Raw genomic sequence first — 25,615 nt, 5'->3', positions numbered from 1 at the left:
TGAATACTAATCTTATTCACTTTTTAAAACTGAAACTTGGGGTGGGGAGGGGAAGTAACAATAAATCACCTTAACCCCTGTGCCTCCAAGACCCGCTTCCAAAGTACAACATACATGGATAAATATCGCTGAACAAAGGGAATAGGCACTACACTGGGAATGCTGAAGACTAATCTTCTTACTCTAACCATCTTTTTTGACTCTAAAAACTGGCCCACAGACAGGCTCTCCACATACCCCAGGGTTACCTGGGAACACGTCACTTCCTTTCTCCAGTCATTCAAGCCAGTTCTCCCGAGCAATTCCACAGGCGTAAGTGGACTTTGTTGAAAGAAGGTAATCCTTCTCCCCATGTATGACAGTGTCTCAGAGAGAATGGCACAATTAGCAATTCCCTCCTTGGCTTTCTACCTAAAGAAAATGACGTCACAATGGCACCTTGTGTAGCAGAGAAAATGCTACACAAATGCATGTCACTGATTTGCAAGGCTCTTGTACCTTTTGGTCTGCTTCGTTATTACATACAGAGGTTGGAGAGGTAGAGGGGGTATTTAAAAGCTGGCTTTCAGACCAATGAATCTGAAGAAATTCCCTTTATTGGTCTGCAAAAGGAGGTAGGGGTGGGGGGGGAGGCAGAAGCAGATCTGATAAAGGAGATTAAATGGCCTTATACATCTGACAGCACAGGAAAGTCCCCATGGGAATCCCAGATCCTGCTGGTGCTAATAAAGTGCACGCTATGACTCTGGTAATATAGTGTACAATATAAGGCGTCCAGACACCGGGGCCAGAGCCACGACCTACATCTTCCGCAAACCAATTTTCTGCTGGGTTGGATGTGTAAAAAAGAATCCAAATACAGATTTTTTTTTCCTTTGAGAGAAGAATTGCTTCTCTGGCTTTTTACCTTGGCCTGTCTGCTACTCCCACCCCCTGCGTTCTCCAAGTGGGAATTACTTCTAATCCACTCACAGGAGGGGCTGGTGCCGCACGGAACTGTGGGCTATTAGAGGACAATTTGTCTCCTTGTTGGGCTTCCAGTGGCAGTGGGGTATGGAGGGAACAAGCATGGAATTTGCAATCAGACAAACGAGGTTCAAATTCTCATTTGACCAGTGATAAGATGTGTTCCCTGGGGGAGGGGGGAGTGTAGAAGGGGGCGGGGAGCATTTCCCCTGGCTTCTCTAGGTCTCCATCACAAAAATGATGTGAATACTAAAGGGAATTTACCTGAAGCACCCAGCACAAGGGCTTACCCGATAGGACATGTTTGATAGCAAGAGTAAGTATTGCTAGTCGCCAGGGCAGTGGTAATATTAGCCCCAGCTCTTAACACTTGAAGGCAATCTCATGAAGGGAACAGAGGTTTGAGGCAAGACATTGAAGGCTGGTGAGGTTTATTACTAAGGCAAGTGGCAACATCCGAAAGGTTGATGGTTCTAGACTACCCAGAGGCGCCTCAGAAAAAAGGCCTGGCAGCTTCCTTCTGAAACAGCTGTCCTTGAAAACCCTGCAGAACACAGCTCCACTTGAACACACATGAAGGTCGCTGTGCACTGGAACTGGCCTGATGCAAACTGTGGGAAATAAAAATGGAAAAACCTTTTACTTATCCATAACCAGTTTGTGAGCATCTACTGAGTAGCCACTAGTGCGATAAGCACTAATAAGCAAACGGAAGCTGACCATAGCTGCTTCCGTCCAAGGCCTTATAGAAGAGTGGGGAGCCAAAAGCATAGTGGATCATGCCACACAGAACACCGGACCAAGCAAATTAACTTCGGTCCTCTCCTTCGACTTTCCTGGGGACCTCAGAAGGAAAGTCGATGAGATATGAATCGTGAGCCCCCACTTGGTCGATGAGACCAGCAAGGCTCAGAGAGAGGAGGAGGCTGGGCTCAGTTCCATAGGGGAGGCAGCCAGGACTCGGCCCTGTCTTCTAATGGCTAATCTCAAGTTCTTGATTGCACATGGAGGAAAAAAAAAAGAGAACCATAAAAGCCAATTGGCCACCTGTAGGGTTCTAACCCCAAGGCTTCCCCAGATCAGGGAGAACAGAGGTTGCGGAAGGCTTGATGGGTCTGCAAGGCTCTGTGGGGGAAATGAAACTCCACAGGTGCCTTGGAGAGTAGCTGAGATGTGGTCAGGCGAAGTATTCCAACCAAAGAGCATGGCATGTTCAAGGTTACCGTGGGATCTGGAAACAGACCAGCTAGCAACACATGGTTGAGGTTGACCTTCTTACTAGGGGGAAAGCAGTGCATCCAGAACTTTCCTCAGGACCACACCAACAACACCCAGGCTCCTCAGTGATCCCCCAGCTTGTGGCCCATGAGGCTTTAAAACAACAATGGAAACAGTCCCAGAGACGCCATGGAGCAAAAATAAACGAGGATGAAAAGACGCCTTAGCCATCTTCTCACTGCGGACCCTGAAGGAGACAGGGAGAAGCACAGGAGCCCGGAGGTGGAAGCTCTGATTTGCCAAAAGTGTCAGCCAGCCTCAGCTCCTCCTCTGCCCACTTTCTCTGCCTTCCCTCCCTCCCGCAGATTCTGCATGCAGCAGCGCATGTGTGAATGCTTGGATGGCTGGGAAAACATTCTCTGAGATTTATTTCTGCTGGACAATCTTACACTCCTTTTTGTTCCCCCTGCTGACAACTCTGTCAACAGCAGGCTTTCTCTGAGGCTGTGAATTTAAAGCTCAGAGACCTGAGGCAGATAGTGTTGCTTAAAAAACCAACCCAGTAAGGTGGACTCCCGGAGAGCAGGATGAATATGCGGTCCCCCCTTGGATTTCAGGGGCTTGATCCATTAATGGGGAGTCAGTGGAAACCTCGGAGCTTAGTGAACAGACCGTTGTCAGCTGTGGAAGACAGCGGTGCTGACCGCGTGCAGTATGATCAGTTCAACGTAAGGAGGTGCTCCCTGGAGATTGTTCTAGTAATCCCCCAAATTAAATCGGTTGGGGTGTGATCCAATCTATCTGGCTTTGAATTATTTTGAAATCTAAGAGCTCATAAGTCCCTGAAGCAAAGTAGTAAGATTCAAGGTGATGAGAGTGAAAAATGTCTACTCAAGTGTGAGCTGTCAGATTGATATAAAAGGTTGGGATTTTGACCTTTTTTGTGAAAGGGGAAATATGGCGTCTTTTAGGCCTGTTTGGGAAATTAGGCATCCATAAAAGCAAATAAAGTTAGAAGCATCGGATTTCCGAGCTGGAAAGAAATGCATTCATTCCATCAGTACGCATTTTGAGACTGCATCCTGGACCCAGGTTCAGGAGAGATGAGCAAGACTCAGAGCCAGGCACCCACAAGGTCACCGGAACACTGAAGAGTGGACATCGCAACCAGGTGAGGCACTGGGAAAGACTTTCCACCTGGAGGGAAACGGGAGCTGCGGAGGAACACAGGTAGCCAGACAGAGAGGGGACGTAGACCAAGGCCATGGGGTTGTTCGAAACACAGCGTGAATAAAGACCTGGCCTCGACGCCCTTCCTTTCACAAGCGTGAAAAGGAACGTTCAAAAGGGAAATAAACTACTCAAGCATCCAGGTAGTACTTGGGACAACTAACAAGTACTGGGCACGACCAAGGTTGCTGGGAATCCCTCTACTCTGCTGTGCACATCCCAACCTGGCAGTGTGGGTATGGCAACTGGTGATGCATCTGGCTGCCAACGGAAAGGGCAGAGGTTCTGATCGACCCAGAGCAGCCTCAGAAGGAAAGCCGGCAATCTAGATCCAAACCACCCACCACTGAAAACCCCATGGACAACAATGCTACTTTGCACGCAGGGGGCTGCCATGTACAGGCGTTAACTACAGGGGAACGGTATTACACCTTCGCGGGGCATCAGTAACGTAGCCAAGAGCATACAATCAGTGGCACATTTGACATTAGAACTCAGGTCTCCTTGCTCCTGGTCCGGTGACCACCCTTCTATGCCACCCAGCCTCCACAGTCTCCCAATTGGCACAATGTTTTGGCTTACCTGGCATGTCATCGCTTCCACCGCTCCCTCACCATGGAGCTCAGGCATCACGAGGGATGCCATCATTTCTTATTCATGAAGCTGACGAAAAGAATGAGGTCGCCCTCCCTTCCTATGACCTTTCCACCCTGAGCACTACTGAGGGCAGCCAGTCACCAGGCATTCTAAGTTGCAAGCCGTCCTTTTAAAGGCCAGCTGGTCTGGGCATGAAACACCTAAGTCTTGGCCATTTAATGTTTAAAGGGAAAGCAACATAGTGAGGAGATTTTTAAAATTGCTCTCAGCTTTGTGTCTAATCGCCAGTTAGGCCGGAGGTCACCACCAAGCCCCACATCTCCCCAGACGCCTGGACTTACAGGAGCAGGCGGAGTATTTGTTCCCTGAGCCAGGGAAAATTGCAGACCTGACCCTGGCTCCCTTGTGCTCACAGAGGACCCACCTCTACAACAAAGCCCAAGTCCTTATTTAGCAGAAGGCTTTCAGCTGATCACCACCCACTCCAATGACCTGCCCACAAACAAAGAACCAATCCACAGGAAAGAGTAGCACCCTTTATTAAAGGTTTCAAAGAAGGTCCGGAGACTTATAACATCCCAGGGTTGCAGGAAGAAAACAGCTCTGATCAATGTCTAGCCCTAAAATCCGCTGCTTCATCAGAAGTAGATGTATGGAGGAAAGCAGCAATGAAATACAGTGTATATTAAGCCTAGAAGCCCTGGTGACTCATTGGTGAAGCAGTCACTCGGCTGCCAACTGAGAGGTAGGTGGTTCGAATCTACAAGCTGCTCAACAGGAGAAAGCTGTGGCAGTGCCCTTCTGTAAGGGTTGCAGACTTAGATACCCTACGGGAAGTTCTCCCCTGTCCAATAGGGTCTTTCTGGGTCACTATGAGTCAGATTGACTGCTAAACTTCAAGGGAATGTAGCATAGTAATACTACTGACATGAAACTCGGAGTATATGATAGCTCATCCACCCCACCCCGTGGTGGGGAAGGGATAGGGAGGGCCAGAGTGGGATGGGGCAAGCTAAATGGATGCAAGACCATCACAGTTTGCTAGGAAAGTGTAGGCCCCAAAGGTTTAAGTAACATTCCCAGAGTCACACAGCTTCTGAGAAGCAAGAATGATTAAGGACCACATTGATCAAGATCTCTAGAAAGATGGGAAGAGACAGTGGACCCTGAACTTAGATGGAATCATCCACGCCACAGAACTAGAAGCTGCCATACTTTAGCCTGTATAGCTCATGGGAAATAGTGTCTTACTTCTCAGAGAGCTGGAGACATGTCTCATAGCTGAGTGGACTTCCCCAGGACACAGCTTAGGCTACCTACCCTCTTCCCGCAAATGTGGTCAAGATGGGCTGACACCTGAATCAATCCACTACCCCGCTCACTTATTTTATGCACCATTAATGCACTCATTCTGCACTGAGCACTATGTGTGGCACTTACGTTGAAAGAACTAGTGAGTGGTATAGCAAGGATGGAACACATAAATATCCTCTAGTCCTTTAATATTTCCCCCCTTACTATCATGGTCTTTGTTTTACTTCATTAATCTTGTTAGACCTGCGCATGTTCATTTATATAATTAAGAGCATTAGATGCATAAAAATCAAGATAGATAACCCTTCAGAAACAGTAATGTGAGTAATGATTCCCTGAGGGTATGGGAAGTGAGGGGTGAAGAGGAGGAAGGGGAGCTAATAGAAATGATGACTGTATAATCCCACTCGAGGGAAATGAATAAAATAGTTGCAGGTGATTGGATACATCTGATGGTATAAGACACAGCAAAAATATATATAATATATAATATAATAATAAAGGTTCCTGGGGGTACTGGGGGGAGATAAATGGGAGCTGATATCAAAGAGTTCGAGAAGAAAGAAAATGTTTTGAAACTGATGGGGGTAGCAATTGTAAAATGACGTTCGATCTAACTGAACTATGGATTGTTATAATATCTTAAGAGCTCCTAATAAAATGATTAATTTTTAAAAATGGACAAGATGAATTGAAGCCAAAATGCAACCTAAGAAGTCTTTTGGAAGACATCATATTAAAATTTAATCATTAAGAAAAAAAAATCCCATAGAGCTCAAATCTCATGGGGGAGACAGTAAAGTCCTGGTCCAGGGTAAGGTACCGGGGTCACACACAGGAGCACAAGAGTAAGGAGGTGACACTGGAGCAGAGTCTTCCTGAGCAGGAGATTGCTGACAGATTAGGAGTGATGACTGAGACATTGGCAGTGCAAGCTGAGGGAACAGAAGGAGCCAAGGCCGCCTTCATCGGTCACCACCCATGGCCATGCATCTTCAAAGAGCAGGCCCTGCCACTCTCAGTTCCTGCTCTATTTCTCCTCACGTGTCTATTTTTGAGAGCATATTATCTTTTGTTTATTGTCTATTTTGCCCACTGGACTGTCAACACCATCCCAGTGGACACATTCTTTTTCACCTCTGCTGCATCTTGGTGCCCAGAACTGTTGCTGCACATAGTGGATGCTTGATAAAGACGGGTTGCAGGAGGTGTAGCTAAGCATACTGCTGTATTGGTCGACTAGGACTTCCATAACAAAGTATGCCACAGGTAGCTTGACACAATGGTAATGTGTTTCCGTCCTAGTCCTAGAATTTAGAAGTCTGAAATCAGTGTGCCCACAGGGCCATGCTCTAGGGAAGACACTTTCCTTGACTCTTCTAGTTTCTGGGGGCTGCCAGCAACCCTTGGTGTTCCATTGCTGAAGACACATCGCTCCACTCTCTGCCTCTGTCTTCCCAGGAACTTCTGCCCTGTGTGTCTCTGACTCTGGGTCTCCTTATAACAGCGGTTCTCAACCTGTGGGTCGTGATCCCGTTGGGGGTCAAACAACCCTTTCACAGGGGTCGCCCAATTCATAAGAGTAGCAAAATTACAAGGAAGAAGTAGCAACAAAAACAATGTTATGGCTGGGGGTCACCGCAACATGAGGAACTCTCTGAAAGGGTCACAGCATTAGGGAGGCTGAGAACCACTGCCTTATAAGGATACCAGTGGCTGGATGTTAGGCTCTCCCAAATCCAGTATAACTTTATCTTAACTTGATTACCTCGGCAAAGTCCCTGTTTCCATAACAGTCACATTCACGGGCACCGGGGCTCAAGACTTCAGCGTATCTGTGTGGATATGTTAAGAATTCAGCACCCCCTGGTCCAAGGCTTCTATGCTTGCCTCTCCCATGGGAGTCACGATATAAGGAAAGTTTTCTGAATCACCTCTCTCTTTTTCTCCCCATCCCCTTAGAGGTCATTAAGAATTATCAAAATGTAGACGAGGGAGACAGATAACATTCATTTCGCAGTGACTATGCCCATGGGTCACATCATTCCAACCCCCGTAACAGCCTGATGAGGCACGTATCATCCACACTTCTACAGGCACATGATTCACTCTAACTCTCCCTGGAAACAGGTGGGGGCTTGAACCAGGCTCTGCTCAATCCCAGAGCACCACAGGGTGCCCACACTGTATCAACAGGAGCTGCTTGTAGACCCTTCCTGCAGCATGAGGACCTCATGAGAAGGATTCATACCCCAAACCCCTGCTTTCTCCAGGTCTTTTTGGTTCTTGTCTCACCGTGGTTCAATTCTCCCCATATTCTCAGAAGCGACATGTTCACAACGCCCTTGTTTGTATCAGGAAATAGAGACTCCAGCACACTGAGCAAGCTGCATCGAGGTCAGGGGGGTGGGTAGAAAAGCAGTGGCTTCAAACATGGCACCTAGGAGATCTGACTGCCCCAAACTACGATCTTCCCTCCAAGCTACTCTGAAGCCACGGATCATCGTAACTTGAAATCTCAAAAGAAATCTCCATTTCAGCTCCTGGAAGACGTGACAGTTTCGCACCCCAGATTGTTCTCAGCTCAGTATGAAAACATACAGCAGGGTATGAATGCCTGAGTGAAAGAAAGACCTAAACTTAAATTATTCCAGAATGGCACGCTATTGTCAGTGATTGACAAGCAGTCTCGACTCTCACCAGTGACAGCCACACACAAAGTCAGCCTTCAAAAGGAGCTTGGTTCTCTTCAATTAGCAGAGCTGAAATGAAACCACTTAGAAAATTATACTATTGGGCGACGGGTGGGTTTTAAACATAATGAGAAAAATAAAGCCTAGGCCTGATGTTTATCATCAGCTACACTAGGGACATCACATGTGCCAGGACTGAGACCACACAGCCTCCTGGAAACTAGGCCTGCCTGCCTCTCTGTCCCAGATCCAACCCTGGGTAAGTTCTTTCTGTCTCTCATTCATTTACCAAATATTTACTGAGTCTCTATTGCCCAGAACTGGAGCTTCATTGGAGAGCAAAAATAGATCTGAGTCCATGCCTTCGAGTGCTCCCAGACAAGTAAACCAGCAGTGCAGTGGCTTGTAACAGGTGACGTCATGGGGAAAACACAAGGTGCTCAGAGGCAAGCAGACAGAGAGCGCTGCAAAATTGAAAATGTCACACTGAGTGGAAAACAGTCATGTGGGGCCAGAATGTCTGCCCAGCAGGCAATGTGCTCAGTTGCTAGAGAAAGACCAGGGGGTCAGGGCAGGGGACAGGCGTCCTGGGAAGGGATGAGCCCTCCTCTCGCTGGGTGTCCCCGCCCCCCCCCCAGTCCCCCTCCCACGCTTCTATTCCCTTGGAAGTGCTAAAATCACAGCAGTGGGAAACTGCCAGGACCTTCCAGTCATTAATCCTCCATTCACTCAACAGAGCATGCCCGCGGGGTGGGCACAGGTTCCAAAGGGACGAGATCACAGCACACTCGAAGGACTACAAGTGAATCCCTGTGCCTAGACTGCAGAAGAGACCGGCTCCATGAGGGCAGGCCCTACCATGGGACTGGACTTTGTTCTTGAGGCCGTGGGGGGTCTACGAAGGCTGAAGGTAGAACAATTAAGGCTCTGATTTGGGATTTGCCAGGTACCAATCGGGAATGGGATATGGAGGCAGGCAAAGAGCTATGAGTCACTCACCGCTGAGCCTGAGCCTTTACCCAGCCCCGTTTACTGAGATTCTTCAATTCTGGACATGCAAGCCTTGGGGGGTGGCGTGGGGGTGAGAGGAGGAATGGAAAAGAGAAAACAGAAATATAGATATATATCATTCTAAAAAAACACCTCAACCTGGGCTTGTTTCTTAGACCTGAATCATATTGAAATGAGATGAGTATGAGGATACAATCTGATTTCTAGCTCTGTCTCTAAGGAGCTGGGGAACACTGGACAAGTCAACGCCGCTTTGAGCCTCAGTGTCTTGACCTGTGATGAGTGGACAAACTAAAATGATAATTATTGGTATCTAATGAGCTATTACTCCTGATCAAAGTGTTTATGTCATGTAATCCCCAGGAGCACCACCCTATGACGTAGAGCCAATGATGATGATCCTTCTTTTAATACAAGGGAAACTGAGACCTAAGTATTTTGTCAAAGGTCCGCTGTTCAGTAAATGGGAGAATGAGGATCTGATTCCAGAGCACTTCACTGTGCTCCTACAGAACTTGAACATGGCTCAAGAAGCAGTTGTGCAACCAGAATGAGGGAATACTGCATGAATCAAAGTCAAGAAAGGGGTGTGCCAGGCTCGTATCTTCTCATCGTACTTATTCAATCTGTACGCTGAGCAAATAATTGGAGAAGTTGGATTATATGAAAATGAATGTGGCATCAGGATTGGAGGAAAGCTTATTAACAACCTGTGATAGTCAGATGACAACCTTGCTTTCTTAAGTTAGGAAAACTTGAAGTACGTACTGATGAAGATCAGGGTTAAAACCTTCAGGAGGGATTACAACTCAATGTCAAGAAGACCCAGTCCTCACAATTGGACCAATAGGTAACATGCAGATAAATGGAGAAAGGATTGAAGTTGTCAAGGATTTCGTCTTGCGTGGATCCACAAACAATGCTCATGGAAGCAGCAGTCAAGATTTAAAAGGATATGCAGGTTGCATTGGGTCAACCTGTAGCACAAGATCTCTTTAGAGCAGGGGTCCTCAAACTATGGCCCATGGGCCACATGCGGCCCGCCGAGGACATTTATCTGGCCCGCCGGGTGTTTTTGCCCATTTTGTTTTTTTACTTCAAAATAAGATAGGTGCAGTGTGCACAGGAATTTGTTCATAGTTTTTTTTAAAACTATAGTCCAGCCCTCCAACAGTCTGAGGGACAGTGAACTGGCCCCGTGTTTAAAAAGTTTGAGGACCCCTGCTTTAGAGTGTTGAAAGGCAGGAAGATTAATTTGAGGACCAAGGTGCGCCTATCCCAAGCCATGATATTTTAAATTGCCTCATATGCATGTGAACATTGGACATTGAATAAGGAGGACTGTACAGAAATGGATGCATTTGAATTGTGGTGCTGAAGAATAGTGAAAGTACTATGGACTGCCAAAAACTAAATATGTCTTGGAAGAATTATACTCAGAGTGCTCCTTAGAGTCAAGGATGGCAAGACTTCATCTTACATCCTTGGATATGTTGTCAGGAGAGACCAGTCCCTGGAGAAGGTCATCATGCTTGGTCAAGCAGAGAGGCAGCAAAGAAGAGGAGGGCTCTCAAGGAGATGAATTGATACAGTGGCTGCAATAATGGGCTCAAGTACAGAAATAATTGTGAGGATGGCACAGATCAGGGCAGTGTTTGTTCTGTTGGGCATAGGATCGATATGGGTTGGGAGCGACTCAAAAGCACCTAATAACAACCACAACAAAATGAGAATGTGCACCTAGCAATCAAAGGCTTAACTATGAAGACATATGAGTCCAATTTCAAGGGCCTTACACATTTCATTCACAAGGATTTTGCGAGCTCCTGGGTTATGAGTGTAAGAGATGCGGAAGCACAGCTCCTCCTGGTGCAGGGAACAGACACAGTAGTTCTGGCCGGGAGCCTTGACTTCTAGTCTCAGCTGTCTCCTTCATTCGATTTGCCTCTGTGTAGAAGAGTGTGCAGGGAGGTTGTAGAGAGCTGGATGGAGGAAGTGGTTGTGGTGAAATGATGGCTCAGGGCCTCTGGCCATCTGTGTCAGTAGGATAGCGCCAAGAGTCCCAGGACTGACAGGAGGCATACCAGGCCCCAGTCATGAAAACACAACAATCCCAGAGAACTAAACCCCAAAAGAGACCAGGCACCCAAGTGAAAGGCCATTGGGCAGCTTGGTTTTCTCTGGGAAGTCCTGTGAGCACAAGCTAGACCAGCGGTTCTCAACCTGTGGGTTGCGACCCCTCTGGGGGTCAAACGACACTTTCACAGCGGTCACCTGACTCATAACAGTAGCAAAATGACAGTGATGAAGTAGCAACAAAAATAATTTTATGGATAGGGAGTCACCACAACATGAGCAACTGTATTAAAGGGTCAGAGCATTAGGAAGGTTGAGAACCACTGATCCAGACAAAGGCTGCCCATTTGGCCACCCCAGTCTCATATAAAGGCTTAGGCATGGGACAGAGTCCAACGGGCTCAGTGCTGAGAGGGAAAGGCCTCTCTGGGGAATGGACAAAGGAAAAATGGAAAGGAAATATGACCACTGGAGGCATGTTTGGCTGAACCACACCAGCCCAAGTGTGCACGAGACCATCCAATTAGAACCAATTAGCAATCAGTGGGCAAGGGAAGCAGGAGGCTGGAGAATGGCTGAGGGATGGGCCTTCCCCTCCTCCTTAGCTCTCGGCAGCATCTGCAGGAGCCAAGGCCTTCAGAGCTGCCCTTCCACCCCGAGATAACCCACCCTGCTCTGATTAATGAGCCAAGTCCAATGACAGAAGGTACAACCTATAGAGAAACATTTGTTCCTTTCTTCCAATAAACTTTCCAAAAAGGTTCTGAGATCCACGGCTGGATTCTCCCACGAATACAGCCCCAGGTGTGGAGAGGGGCAGAGGCTCACAGTAACAGCTCATTTAGCAGGGAACAAATGGTCTCCTTTCAGACCAACAAATAAAACATGATACATTCTGACAGGCAACAGGCCCCAGATGGGTGTCAATCGGAAATGCACGCAGAGGACACAGCACCCACCCCCTTGAGAAGTCCTGTGGCTGCCGGGGGAAAGAAACAAACCCAAAAGGCAGCCTTTCCTTCCAACAACCCAGAAGGCAAACTGCATGGAATAAAATATTGAAATCAAGATGATTATTAGCAGGAATGATAGCTAGTGAATGTGTGTGCAGCCCCTTGTCACTCGTGATATAGCTTCACATGCATTATCTCTTATCAGCATCACAGCAGCCTTATGTAGTAGGAAAGGCAAGAGAGAGGATCCCATTTTATACAGAAGGGTTCTGGGAGGCTGAAAGCATAAACCCAACAGAACACAAGCTAAGTGTCAACGCCACAGTTCAACCCAAGCCTTCTAGTCAAAACCCACTACATTTTCTGCATTCGCGCAGCATAGTTCTGTAGCACTGGGGATAAACCATTGGGTTGGCAGTTCAAACCCAAGAGAAAAAGATGAGGCTATCTGCTTCCCAAATGATCTGTAATCTCAGAACCCCTAAATAGGGTTGCTAACAATCGGGAACGGGTGCAGCGGTTCATTGAAGAGAAACTACTCCAAGTTCCAGCTGGATTCAGAAGAGGGCTTGGAATGAGGGAAATGAACATGAGGTAGGAGGGAACAGAGGCACTGGGGGGCTAGGGAGGTTGGGTGCCTGCAAGCCTATGTGTCTGCAAGCTGCTGGGAGGAGAGTAAAATGGAGGGCTGGGAGAGAAAGTGGCCTCAGGGCCCCAGGTCTGCGATCACAGAGAAAGGGGTCTTGTGGGGGTAAGGGACCATCCCCTGACCTTCACCTCTCCCACTCTTGCACCAAGAAAGCTGGGATGGAGGCCTCACCCCAAATCAGGAAGTTTCACCCCGAATCAGACTGGCCTTCCTGCGTCCTCTGCTCCTGTTGGGGGTGGGAGAATGGGTGAGTGGGGGCACACAGCTCAGACCACCACACATCTCCTTCCCAGGCCCTGGCCCCACACTGGACTCGCTCCACTGCCGATGTCAGATGGATCTTGACTCAAAGCAGAGAATACCAGAAAGATCTTTACTATGTTTCATGGACTATGCCAAGGCGTTCGACTGTGTGAACCTTAAGAAACTGTGGATGACCTTGAGAAGAATGGGAGTTCCGGAGCACTTCATGGTGCTCATGAGGAACTTGTACATGGACCAAGAGGCAGATGTGCAAACAGAACAAGGGAATACTGCAGGGTTTAAAATCAGGAAAGGAAGTGACCAGGTGGCCAAGTGTTTAAGGCAACAGGAAGCTAAAATTAGGAAAGGTGTCCTTCAGGCTTGTATCTTCTCATCATACTTATTCCATCTATATGCTGAGCAAATCAAGAGAGAAGCCGGATTATAGGAAGAGTGTGGCATCAGGTTTGGAGGAAGGTTTCTTATGTTATGCAGATGACATAACCTTGCTTGCTGAAAGTGTGGAGTAATTGAAGCACTTGCTGATGAAGATCAAGGATTATAGCCTTCACTATGGATTACAACTCAATGTCAAGAAAATCAAATCCTCATGACTGGGGCAATAGGTAACATCATGCCAAATGGAGAAGAGGTGGAAGTTGTCAAGGATTTTGTCTTGGATCCACAACCACTGCTCATGGAAGCGGCAGTCACACAATCAAAAGACGCATTGCACTGGATAAATCTGCTGCCCAAGACCTCTTTAGAGTATTGAAAATCCAGGGTTTTACTTTTAGGACTAAGGCGCACGTGACCCATGCCATTGTTTTCTTCATTGCATCAGACACAGTGAGTTAGACATTGAATAAGGAAGACCATAGGAAAACATGATGCATTGAATTGTGGCGCTGGAACAGCATATGGAAAATACCGTGGATGGCCAAAAGGACAAACAAGTCTGTCTTGGAATAAATATGGCCAGAGTGCTTCTTAGAGGCACTCTCTATCTTACATACTTTGGGTATATTGTCAGGAGAACCCAGTCCTTGGAGAAGGACAGCATGCTTGGCAGAGTAGTGGGGAGGAGGAGGCCGGCCCTCAACCAGATGGATTGACACAGTGGCAACATCAGTGGGCTCAGGCATAGGAACAATTGTGATGCTGATGCAGGACCGTGCAGGGTTTCATTCTGTTGTGCAAGGTTTGCTATGAGTCGGAGCTGACCCAATGGCATCTAACAGCAACAGCAACTCAGAACTGGATAAAGACCATGCTTTCCACTCCTGTAAAGAGTTATATTCTCAGAAACTCACAGGGGCAGTTCTATCGTGTCCTAAAGAGTGGTTCTCAATTTCCTAATGCCGCAGCCCTTTAATACAGTTCCTCGTGTTGTGGTGACCCCCAATCATAAAATTATTTTCGTTGCCACTTCATAACTATAATTTTGCTACTGTTATGAATAGGGTCATTTCACCCCCAAAGGGGTCGTGACCCACAGGTTGAGAACCACTTCTATAGAGTCTCTGTGAGTTAGAAGTTCCTTGCTGGCATAGAGTTGAGTTGAATGTAAGGCGGGAAGGAACCAGTGTCAGTGGATGGGTCTGAGTCAGAATCCACTCAATAGCAGCATTCTTCATTTTGGTTTTGCATCCAAACTTTGTAAAGTTCCTCTTAACCTTTTTGTAATCATAATATATAAGCACTAAGGAGCCCTAGCAGCATAATAGTTAAGAACTTGTCTGCTCACTTAAAGGTCAGTGGATCAAATCAACCAGTAGCCCCATGGAAGAAAGACCTGAGCATCTCATCCCATGGAGACTACAGCCTAGGAAACCCTGTGGGGCAAGTCTTTTTGAGTCTCAAAGGCACACAGACATGACCTACGTGGGCTAGAACAGCCCTTAATAATCACTTGAGGCCAGACGTTCTCCGCAGAGCCGCCGCGGTCTCCTGCTTCAACAGTGCTTGAACAGAACCCGGGCGATCGCCAGCCTCCCCCCGCCAACCGGCCGCCCAGCCCGTCCAGCAGCACCTCTCCGCCTCCTCTCGACGCCCCCAGGCCTCCACCGCCGCCATGACCGCGTCTCCCTCGCAGGTGCGCCAGAACTACAACCAGGACTCGGAGGCCACCATCAACCGCCAGATCAACCTGGAGCTCTACGCCTCCTATGTGTACCTGTCCATGTCTTACTACTTCGACCGGGATGACGTGGCTCTGAAGAACTTTGCCAAATACTTTCTGCACCAGTCTCACGAGGAGAGAGAACACGCCGAGAAACTGATGAAGTTGCAGAACCAACTAGAGAGCCGGATCTTCCTCCAGGATAGCAAGAAACCAGACCGCGACGACTGGAGAGTGGGCTCAACGCCATGGAGTGTGCGCTGCACCTGGAGAAGAGCGTCCACCAGTCCCTGCTGCAGCTGCACGAACTGGCCACGGACAGGAACGACCCCCATCTCTGTGACTTCATCGAGACACATTACCTGGATGAGCAGGTGAAATCCATCAAAGAGCTGGGCGACTACGTCACCAACCTGCGCAAGATGGGGCCCCAGATCCAGGCCGGGCGGAGCATCTCTTCGACAAGCACACCCTGGGAGACAGTGATGGAGAGAGCTAAGCGGCAGCCTGGCCTTCCCCAAGTCACCAAGGCAGCGCATGCATGTGGGGTAGACCTGTCCCTTTTCTAGAAATTGTACCCAAGCATCCACTTCCGTTCTTCCATTTGTACCTTTCCTTCGGATAAAGTCTTAAGTCATTTGATACTCAGCTGTTGTCTCAGAGATCTTGGCGGGGAGGGGCCAGGGAGCCGCCCCGGGCCCAGGCAGTCAAGTTTTTTAAGCGCCCCAGTTCCACTGCAAAATCCCACTTAATAAAACGGAGCTTGCGCGGAAAAAAAAAAAAATCACTTGAAAACTGAAATCCAGAAATGTTCAACAACTCCGGCTCACATATCATATTAGGACCAGGCCCATGCTCCTCTTCCTCTCTCCAGGCCAATGTTCTTTTCAATAAACTTCAATATAGGGCCTCACTAACAAGGGAGGTTTCTGCAGAAACCAACAATAAGAATGGTTTATGCTGTCCCCTTTAGAACAGAGGATGCCAGCAACTAGTATACTTCTTTTTGACAGAAGCATTTACGTATTCCTAATAATGCAATAACATGAAGTGAAGGACAAGCGAGCTCAAAGGGAGAGAATCAGTGTGATTCCCTGCACACAGTAGGAGCTCACTAAATGTGTGCTGAACGTAATGTGGAAAACAAGGGTGGATCCACAGGGAGAAGAGGAAGAGAAGGCATTTTGCACACACGTAGATGCAAATGCATCTCTTCTGTGTAAGACACAGCGCTGAGTTTGGCACAAAGAAGACATTTGCCATCTCCCCAGCCGGTTCTCAACATCCGCCTGAAGCTCCTACAGTCTGAACCTTGCATACTTGCAGAGAGAACACAGCAGGACATGTGTTTCCAGGCAATCCCTTAGCAAACGTTTGACCTTCACTGAAGTTTTGACAGTTTTCAGTGTCACCTCAGTGTCAACTGTTTCTTTTTTCAAGGAAAAAAAATCTGGAGTAAAGGAAGCAGCATGTAAAGGAGGCAGAATTGTTATAAAATTCTGGTGACAGTAATTACTGAGACCTGATGTCAAGAGGCATTTGCTCAGACTGTCACCGAGTTGTTCTGTCAATGATTTTGCCTGGTGGTGACTTCTATCAGTTTCTGACGGTTTTCACTCTTGCTCTCAAGCCACTATTCGTTTCGAAGTATTTTGGAGTACTTTCTAGAGGAGCAGGGAAATGTCATGGCTTACAACTCGACACTTAGGTCTAGAGCAGTAGTTCTCAACCTTCCTAATGTCGCGACCCTTTAATACAGCTTCTCCTGTTGTGGTGACCCCTCAACCAAAAAATTATTTCTGTTGCTACTTTATAACTGTAATTTTGCTACCCTTCTGAATTGGTTGACCCCTGTGAAAGGATTGTTCTACCCCCCAAAGGGGTCGCGAGCCACAGGTTGAGAACTGCTGGTCTAGAGAGTGTTCCAGTCATCACTAAAATTTAATGAACACCTGAAATAATCATGACAATATAACCAGAAATAAATTAATAGCTAGCTTTTTTGAGGGCTTATGATGGCATGTTCTAGGCTAAGTACTTCAGGGGTGTTATTTTACTTATCCTTCTTACAATAACCTTATGATGTTTACTTCATTTTCCCAAAGCTAGACCACTACTTGGTGGCAAAATCAGATTCCAACTTCAAAGACTATACAAAGTCACTGCCATCGAGTTCTTACTGACTTACAATGACCCTAAATGACACGGTAGAATTGCCCCCATGAGTTTCTGAGACTAACTCTTTATGGGAGTAAAAAGCCCCATCCTTCTCCCTTGGAGTTACTAGTGGTTTCGAACTGCTAACTTTATGGCTAGCAGCCCAATGCATAACCACTACACCACCATGGTTCCTCCAAAGCCTAGTTTTTTTTATTTTCACAATCAGGACATACCAGGCAATGTGCCAGTAACTGAGATGTTAAAATAAACATCATACACTCAAGAAGCTCACAATAATACAAGCAGTCAAATAAAACAAAGATGTGGTAGTCTGGGTAGACTAGAGAAACAAACTCATAGACACTCATATTTGTATCAGAAAAAGCTTTATATACAGAGTAATTGTACATTAAGAAAACATCCAAGCCCAGTCCAGATAAAGTCCATATGTCCGATATTAGCCCATATGTCTGATACTAATCTATAAAGTCCTCTTCAGACTCACAAAATACATGCAATGACACTGAATACAGGTCAATCACAGGTGAGTGAGTGGGAAGTCTTGTGGATCCAGTGGCATTGTAAGCATCTCAGCACTGGCAGGGGTTCTCCACATGGCTTCTCCAGCTCAGGGCACTAGGGTAGTTGCATGTGTCTTGTCAGCTGCAATGTCTCCCAGGGAATGAGCAGAGAGTGTGTCTCCCACCTCTAAGGAGGAAATACAGAAGTTCCCAGAATCCTCAGGAGAACGCCATTCCCACATAGAGGCCTCACTGGCTATATTCTGCTTGACAAGCTAGGCTCCACCCCCAAATTCGTAATCCTCAAATTGACACCAGATTATGTAACCACCACAAAAGATCACAATATTATTTGCTAAATGTAGTAACAAATGCAACTGCTGGGAGACATTTAACAGTCTAGAAAAGGTCAAAGGTTTTCTGGAAGAACTGATATTTCAATCTTCAAGGGTAGGGAGAAAGTTCTCAAGCAAAGACAGGCATACAGGGCATTCTGCTCATAGCAAAGAAGCTGGTTTGGACAGCCTGAGACATGGATTGTGAGAAAGTATGAATACATTCAAGGCTCTTGAAACAGTTCAGAATTCACAGGGTTTTGAGGGAGGAGACAGATAGTGGAGTGAAAAGAGGTGAAGATACATGAGACTATGAAAACAGGGCCATATATTTTTCTATTAGGCCACAACATTGGGGATTTATCCTCAAGGCAGTAGGTACTGGGGATGTCTTAGAGGATGAGCATGTATATAGTGTGATACGGTAAGCATGTGTGTGATATTCAGCTGTGTGCGATGTGATAAGGTAAGTAAAGCCTGTGTACGATGTTCCCTTGTGTATGATATGATAAGGTAAGCATGTGATTGATGTTTGCATGTGTGATGTAGAAAGGTAAGCATGTCTGAGGCTTACTGCCCACTTCCCCAGTATTCCCAAGAAGGGAAAACCTAGGCAGCAACACTTCCATACTCTCCCCCAAAAGAAAGGGATTAATTGATCTCTCTGATGAAATCAGAACAAAGGATCAAAACATACATGGCCAAACCAGATGTGCTCTAGGCTGTCTTGGCACTCTTTGTGACTCATCCCGAAGTGCTTCCTTGTCCTACAGAGGCAGGAAAACCAACGTCTGCAGTTCCCAGACTGCCTGAAATCCAGCATTCTGCGTGGGACCCTTGGATGAACACGGGATTCTCTGGCAGCCCAAGGAAAGCACACTTACATGAGGCTTGGAAGAAGAAAGTGAAGATTAAAGCATCAGTCATGTGCATAGCGAGTCGCTCTATTGAGGCAGCTCAGCTAAAGACCCTCCTATCAACCTCCAATGTCAGCAGCGATGCTACTTCCACCAGAGCAATTTAGTGGTGTGGTTGGGCATTTGTCGTGATATCTAAACCTTGTTCCCAGACTTTTCTGGAATATCATAGACTATCTAACACCCTTCAATAAATCTCATGAAACTTACATTATCTAGAATATATTCTATAATCTGTAACTAGGAATTTAATTAAAACATATTTTATCAAAAATCTTATCGAAGAATCCTAATCAAAAAGGAGGAAATACAGAACAGAACGTCAAGTTGCATGTAATCTAGAATTTCTGGAGCCATAGAGGTTGGATGACCGCTTAAAATTATGGCCCTTGGATAATTTTAAACCTCAAATGAGAAATATCCCCCCAAGTCTTTTTAAAACCAAACAATAACCAAAAGTTCCTAACAAGAAACAAAACCCACAGTCATGGAGCTGATGCTGATTCACGGTGAACCTACAGGGTTTCCAAGACTGTAAATCTTTATGGGAGGAAATTGCCTCATCATTCTTCCTAGGTGAGTTTCAACTACCAACTTGTAGTTAGCAATCCAAATCCTAATCCACAGTGAAACCAGACAGACAGACAGAGAAACAAACAAAAGCCAAGTCAATTCTGGCTCATAAGGACCCTATAAGATAGAATATTATTTCCCCTTTGGGCTTCTGAGACGAAAATATTTATGGAAGCAGAGAGCTTCATCTTTCTCTAATGGAGGTGTTGGTGAGTTTGAACCACTAACCTTGTGGTGAGCAGCTCAGGGTGTAGCCCACTTCATGCCTGCATAGCTCCATAAAACTAAACACTAGTTTACCTTAATTAGTAAAAAGGTCTCCCCAGAGCAACAAGCTCTTTTAAGAACTCTCTACATGGGATCAAATTGATAAAAGCAACTTGAAAGATTAGACAGAAAACTTAAGGGCAGTGAGTGCATGTTCATGAGGAGGGACCATTCAAAAAAGGAGGATGACAATGGTGGTACAACTGGAATAAAATTGATGTCCTAAATTTTTCATGTAGAAATTGTTGAATGCTTATATGTTCTGCTGTATATTCTCAACAATGAAAACAAAACTAAAATGTTTTTAAAAACGAACTTAATTCAAACAATACTGTTCATTCAAATATGTCTGATCTCAGACGATACTGACTCACTGATCTTTACATGGGCAGGGAAGCCTGTGAATAACCAGCTAAACTAGACGTAGAAAGTTCAGGAAGCCTGGTGGAGCTACACAACTTAAATTCTTCAGTCAAGATTTAACTGGAATAAGATCTATGTTTCCATTTTTGTTTAAGTCCAATGTCCATAATGCATTTGGCCTTTAACTTAAAGGGAGAATTGATATGCTTTAGAATCACCCTTCACTCCTGGTCCATACAAATGAAATGAGATCATATTTGTGTTTTTTGGAAGCAGCAAGACCAATTAGAATCAGCAACTTGACTGGAGAAACCCAATTCCAGAGTCAGTCTGAAATAAAAGAAGGGATATTTCCTTGTTAGTCAGAGAGGCAACAAGAAACCAAGGGGTGCCAAGACTTCCATCAAGAGATGCAACCTGCTGATTATCAAGGGAAGCTTTTTGCCTAAGAGGTCATAATCTCAAACTTTCAGCTTACCTGTATTCATTATAGGGACTGATTTTCCCCTTGACACGGAATAGCCCAACAGACCTGTTTCCAAACAACGTGGTGTTCACATCTGGACTTCTTAGAGACTACACTGGGACGAATAAGAGACTACACCAAAGTGGAGTTATAAGGACCAGATGGAGCATAAACTAAATTACAGAAAAATAAACCCAGAAGTCAGGGCTACTCAATACTCTCTCTCTTGAAGGAAACACAGAAGATTTGGGTACTGTGGCAAAGAGAGGTGAAGGAACTAGATGGTGCTTGGCTATCATATAGAATAGCAGCACCTATGTGTGATGTCAACTAAGCCCACATGGAAGAAGCACACTCACATGGAAGCACACCAACATCTGTGACCCAAGGATTGTACATGATATAATCCAAATCCAAAGGAGGGAATAGTATCATAGCTTAAATGGTGAGATTCTGGTGTATGAGAAGGCTATGCATGACAACAGAAGCCAAAATATATTTGCAGGATCTACAAAGGGAAGAAGTCTCCAGTGATTTCCCTTTCACCATAATTGAGGGATGGGAATTAACTGGTTACCAGACATAGAGTATTGGAGGGGATTGAAGTGATAATATGACTTAAACAGTTAAAACTTTGTCACTTGACTTCCATTCAGATACACTTTGGGCTTTATCTTGTTTTTAATATTTTTTTTCCTTTCGTACTGGGGTTTATCTGGCATTTTGACATAGTTGGTAGTCTCCTTGACTGTCTGCTATGTGCTTCTCTGTTTCTTAGTATATGAAACTCATGACGAGTGAATCTACAGAGACAACAACTAGAATAAATGATCCTGGGAGGTATGGTGGGAGAAGGAGTATTAAGGGGGAATTGATATCAAGATGTTCACGAAGGAAGAAAATTTTCTGAAACTGAGTGTGGCACTAATTGCACAACACTGCTTGTTATGATTGGGCTATGGAATGGTATGATGTCTAGATTAGCTCCTAAAATAATGGTGTGGGGAGAAAAACACAAGAAGAATAATATTTCAAATAAAGTTGTCTTTGTTAAGTTTTTTTTCACTACTCTACTTTCTCCTTTTTAGGGAAGCAAATAAAGAAGGTGACTTCTCCATTGCATGACTGAATTGGCAATCTTACAACACACTAAGAGACAGAGGAAACAAGGAGAGTTGGTGTGGCAGAGGCTTGTCGTGTTCACCAATGCGCATGCTCTCCCTCTTACACAGTGGGGCCACATTATGGTGCAGGACAACTCAGGTCAAGACAACATACTTTGGTCTCCCTGCTGTTAGGGGTCAACAGGTGACTAACATGACCCACGTGCATGTGAAGAGAATTGGATGCAACTTCTGACGGTGCCCTGAAAAGAAATACAGAAGGAAGTGACATCAGCTCATTGGTGAAAAAGGCAACCCCAAATGTCCATCCGTTCACAGAAACATCCAAGGAAAAACATAAACCATCTTTCAAAATCCAGGAGAAATGAAGACATTTCCAGATACCCCAAAATGGAAGGGATTCATAACCACTAGATGTACCATACGGGAAATGCCTAAGAATCTTTCAGGCTAAAAAGAAAAGCCAGTAGACAGAAACTCAATGCCAGGTGAAGAAATTTTAAAATCTGACAAAAGTATCTATGTGGGCAAATATAAAAATCTAAGTTGTTATGTGCATTGTGTGAAACTAATTTTATTTCCTAGAGGATTTAAAAGCTAAATGGATAAAAATAAATCTAAATCATTATCAATGTACATACAATGTGTAAGGATAATTTCTGATCACAATGTAAAGGAGGGTTCAATGACAGCCGTGTGGAACAGCTTTTGTGGGCTACTAAAGCTATATTTGCATCAATTCAAACTAGGTTGTTCTAAATGTTAGATGTAAAGTGCAACACCGTGTAACAATTCTGACTTACGGCAACCCTATAGAGCAGGGTGGAACTGCCTCTGTGGGTTTCTGAGGCTTAACACTTCGTGGGAGTAGAAAGACTCATCTTTCTCCCTCATGTTCCTGAATAGGAACATTTCACATTATTAGGATGCCAAAACTATTTGAGTAGATCTACATATTCAATATAATGCCTATCAAAATTATAACAGCCTTCTTTTAGAAATGGAAAAAGCTTCAAATTCAAACAGAATTTCGAGGGATCCTAAATAGCCAAAACAATTCTGAAAAAAAAAAGTTGGAAGACTCATAATTCCTCAGTTTGAAACTTATTACAAATCAGTAGTCAGGGACAGTCTGGCACTACCATAAAGATAGACACACAATCAATGGCACAGATTTTAGAGTGCAGAAATAAGCCCATACATCTAGAGCCAGTGGATTTTAGACGAGTTCCAGATCTAGTCAATGGGGAGGAACAGTCTGGTTAACAAATGGAAGCTGTATTTCCACACACAAAATACTGACCCTGGACCCCTCCCTACTTCACAGCATGTCCTCACATCCATCCATCTATCTGGACCCAAGAGGACAGAGCAGCACTGCTCCATACAGTTTCTGAGACGAACTCTCTTTGAATAGTTCAGTCGCTCCATCCTATCAAGGAGAATTGTACATTCACTAACTCTTTGTGGTAACAAAAAGCCCCACCTTTTTCCAGCAGAGCTATTGGGGGGTTTGAATATCAGATCTTGAGACTAACAGCCTAATGCTTAATCCCCCACACTACCATGCTTCCTTTACTATTGTACACCAGATGTAAAAATTATCTAAAAGCGGATTAATGCCCTAAATATAGAAGCTCATGGATCACAGATATGACAAGAATGACCCAGGATGGAAGAGCAGCCCAAATCCGGCACGAGTCACAGCATAGAACTTTGCCAGGCAATCAGACCTCTCCAAGCCTGATGAATATATCTTTCTGCCATTTTAAAAAACACTTTCAAGGCGCCCCACTTAAAGTCTTAAACAGAGATCTTAATTAATTGAGAGAGCATGCCATCACCTCCTCTTTCCAGAATTCAGTTACAAACAAAGAAACAAAAAAGTACCCCAAATTGTCCAACTTATATTTTCTCCTGCACACTTGTTTCAGTTTATTCAGAGGAATAGCATCCAGGACAAGACTTGGTGCTCACGGACTCTTATCACACCCACATTTCTAATAAACATGATTCCTGATATATTAGAACACAACAAACAAAATGATGAATAGCCAAAAAAGAGTGCCATTTTTAGAGGCAGAGGAACTGATAAAACCAACGCATGGTAGTATAATCTGACTGTGACAAGAGCGACTGTAAGTGTATATTTTTAAAATATGAAGACTTAAAATCCATGGAAGTCTAGGGGCACTCATCTATAAGAAGCAAGCCGTCTTACATCTGAAAATAGCCCTTAAGGACTTTAAGTATATAGCCCAGCACCAACATTCATGCTCATAATAATGTTTCTGAGTCATGCTCTATTTTGAAAACCATGAAAGTATGTCATTCACTTATAAATATTTCCAGAACATTAGTCATCTTGAAACTTTGTTTATTTGAAACATCTCAGTCCATGTCATGCCAGATACGTACATGATTTCATGACATTCTATGTTAAATGGCATACATACTGTCAGTGTTATACAGAGTCCTGGTCACAAAGTGGTTAAATGCTGGACTACAAACCATTTTCGGTGGTTCGAATCTGCTTCCGCGAAGAGCACAGTCTTGGAAGCACGATGCGGCGGCTGTACTGTTCTGTAGGGTCACTATGAGTTCGGACGGACCCAAAAGGAACAGGGTAGGCAGCGCTGCAATCATCTTTATGAACCTACATCTTTTCAGTCCCCATCCTACATGTGATGTCCTAGATCGATCAGACATTTTACTGTCCTTAAGTAATCCATGGTTTAGTTTGGGTACATATAAATAAAAATAACATTTTTTTCCTCAATACCATCAAGTCCATGCCAACTCATAGCAACCCTCAAAAGATCACTATATTATTATAATATTTGATCAAATCTCTGTTGATGTTGATGTTGTTGTTAGTGTTGTTGTTGGGTGTCACAGAAACCCTGTGTACAACAAAACAAAACACTGTCCAGCCCTGGGCCATCCTCACATTTGTGTTGTGTTGGAATCCATTGTTGTAGCCACTGAGCCAATCCGTGTGACTAAAGAGCTTCCCTTTTTTCCCTGACTGTTGACTTCGCCAAGCAGGATGATCATTCCCAGACACTGGCCTCTCCTGCTAACACGTCCCTCGTCCAGGGGAGGAAGATGAAACCACTGAAATAAACGACTGGTGAAAATACCGATGGACTAAAGGAGAAGTTGGGACAATGAACCATTTCCTATAATCTGTCAAATGAGAAAAGCCACATGCCAAGGAATCTATAGATGATCAGATCTGTAGGGGGAAAAATCATACACTGTAAATGACAGAGGTTGGAGGGAAAAAAGTCTACTACCTAAAATATGTAAGGGCCGTATACAAAGTAAGAAAAAGACAACCATCAGAAAAGAAAAATGGGCAAAGACAATGAATAAGTTAGCTAATTGACAAAAGTAAAAAGAATGATAATAGCCACGGTTGGAAAGGATATAGAAAATGAAAATTATACAAGCTAGTGGAAATGTGAATTATTACATTTTATTTGGAGAACAATAAGAGCCCATCTTTTTAAAAAATGTTTAAGTGTATATCCTTTGACTCAGGAAGATCACTACTGGGAATCTACCCACAAAAGTTAAAGTATCAATAGATAATTATAAATGTTCCAGGGTGTCTTTTCAGCATTATTAATAAATAAATAGGGACCAAAAGGAAATGGTTGCAATGTTTGTGGTATGTTCATACTATTGACAATGACACCATCATTAAACAGGCTGACTTATAAGTATACGCCAGTCAGGGTGCAGTGTAACAACGATGAAACATACAACTTTCCTCTAGTTCCTAAATGCTTACTCCCCCCCACCCCCCACT

The 25,615-nt window shown here is 44.9% G+C and overlaps 1 protein-coding gene and 1 pseudogene across 2 annotated transcripts in view; one reads left to right on the top strand and one right to left on the bottom strand.

Moving 5' to 3' along the window:
* DAB1 (DAB adaptor protein 1) overlaps positions 1–25,615 on the bottom strand; it is a 1,456,966-nt gene that overhangs the window by 1,418,915 nt on the left and 12,436 nt on the right. The window lies entirely within an intron of this gene.
* LOC101658214 lies at positions 14,974–15,850 on the top strand (annotated as a pseudogene).

This window comes from Echinops telfairi, unplaced genomic scaffold (genome assembly GCF_000313985.2).
Source record: "Echinops telfairi isolate 266 unplaced genomic scaffold, ASM31398v2 ScPeMD7_443;HRSCAF=831, whole genome shotgun sequence".
Taxonomy (NCBI): Eukaryota; Metazoa; Chordata; class Mammalia; order Afrosoricida; family Tenrecidae; genus Echinops; species Echinops telfairi.
Note: the sequence above shows the minus strand (reverse complement) of the source record. Positions and strands in the feature narration are given on the sequence as shown.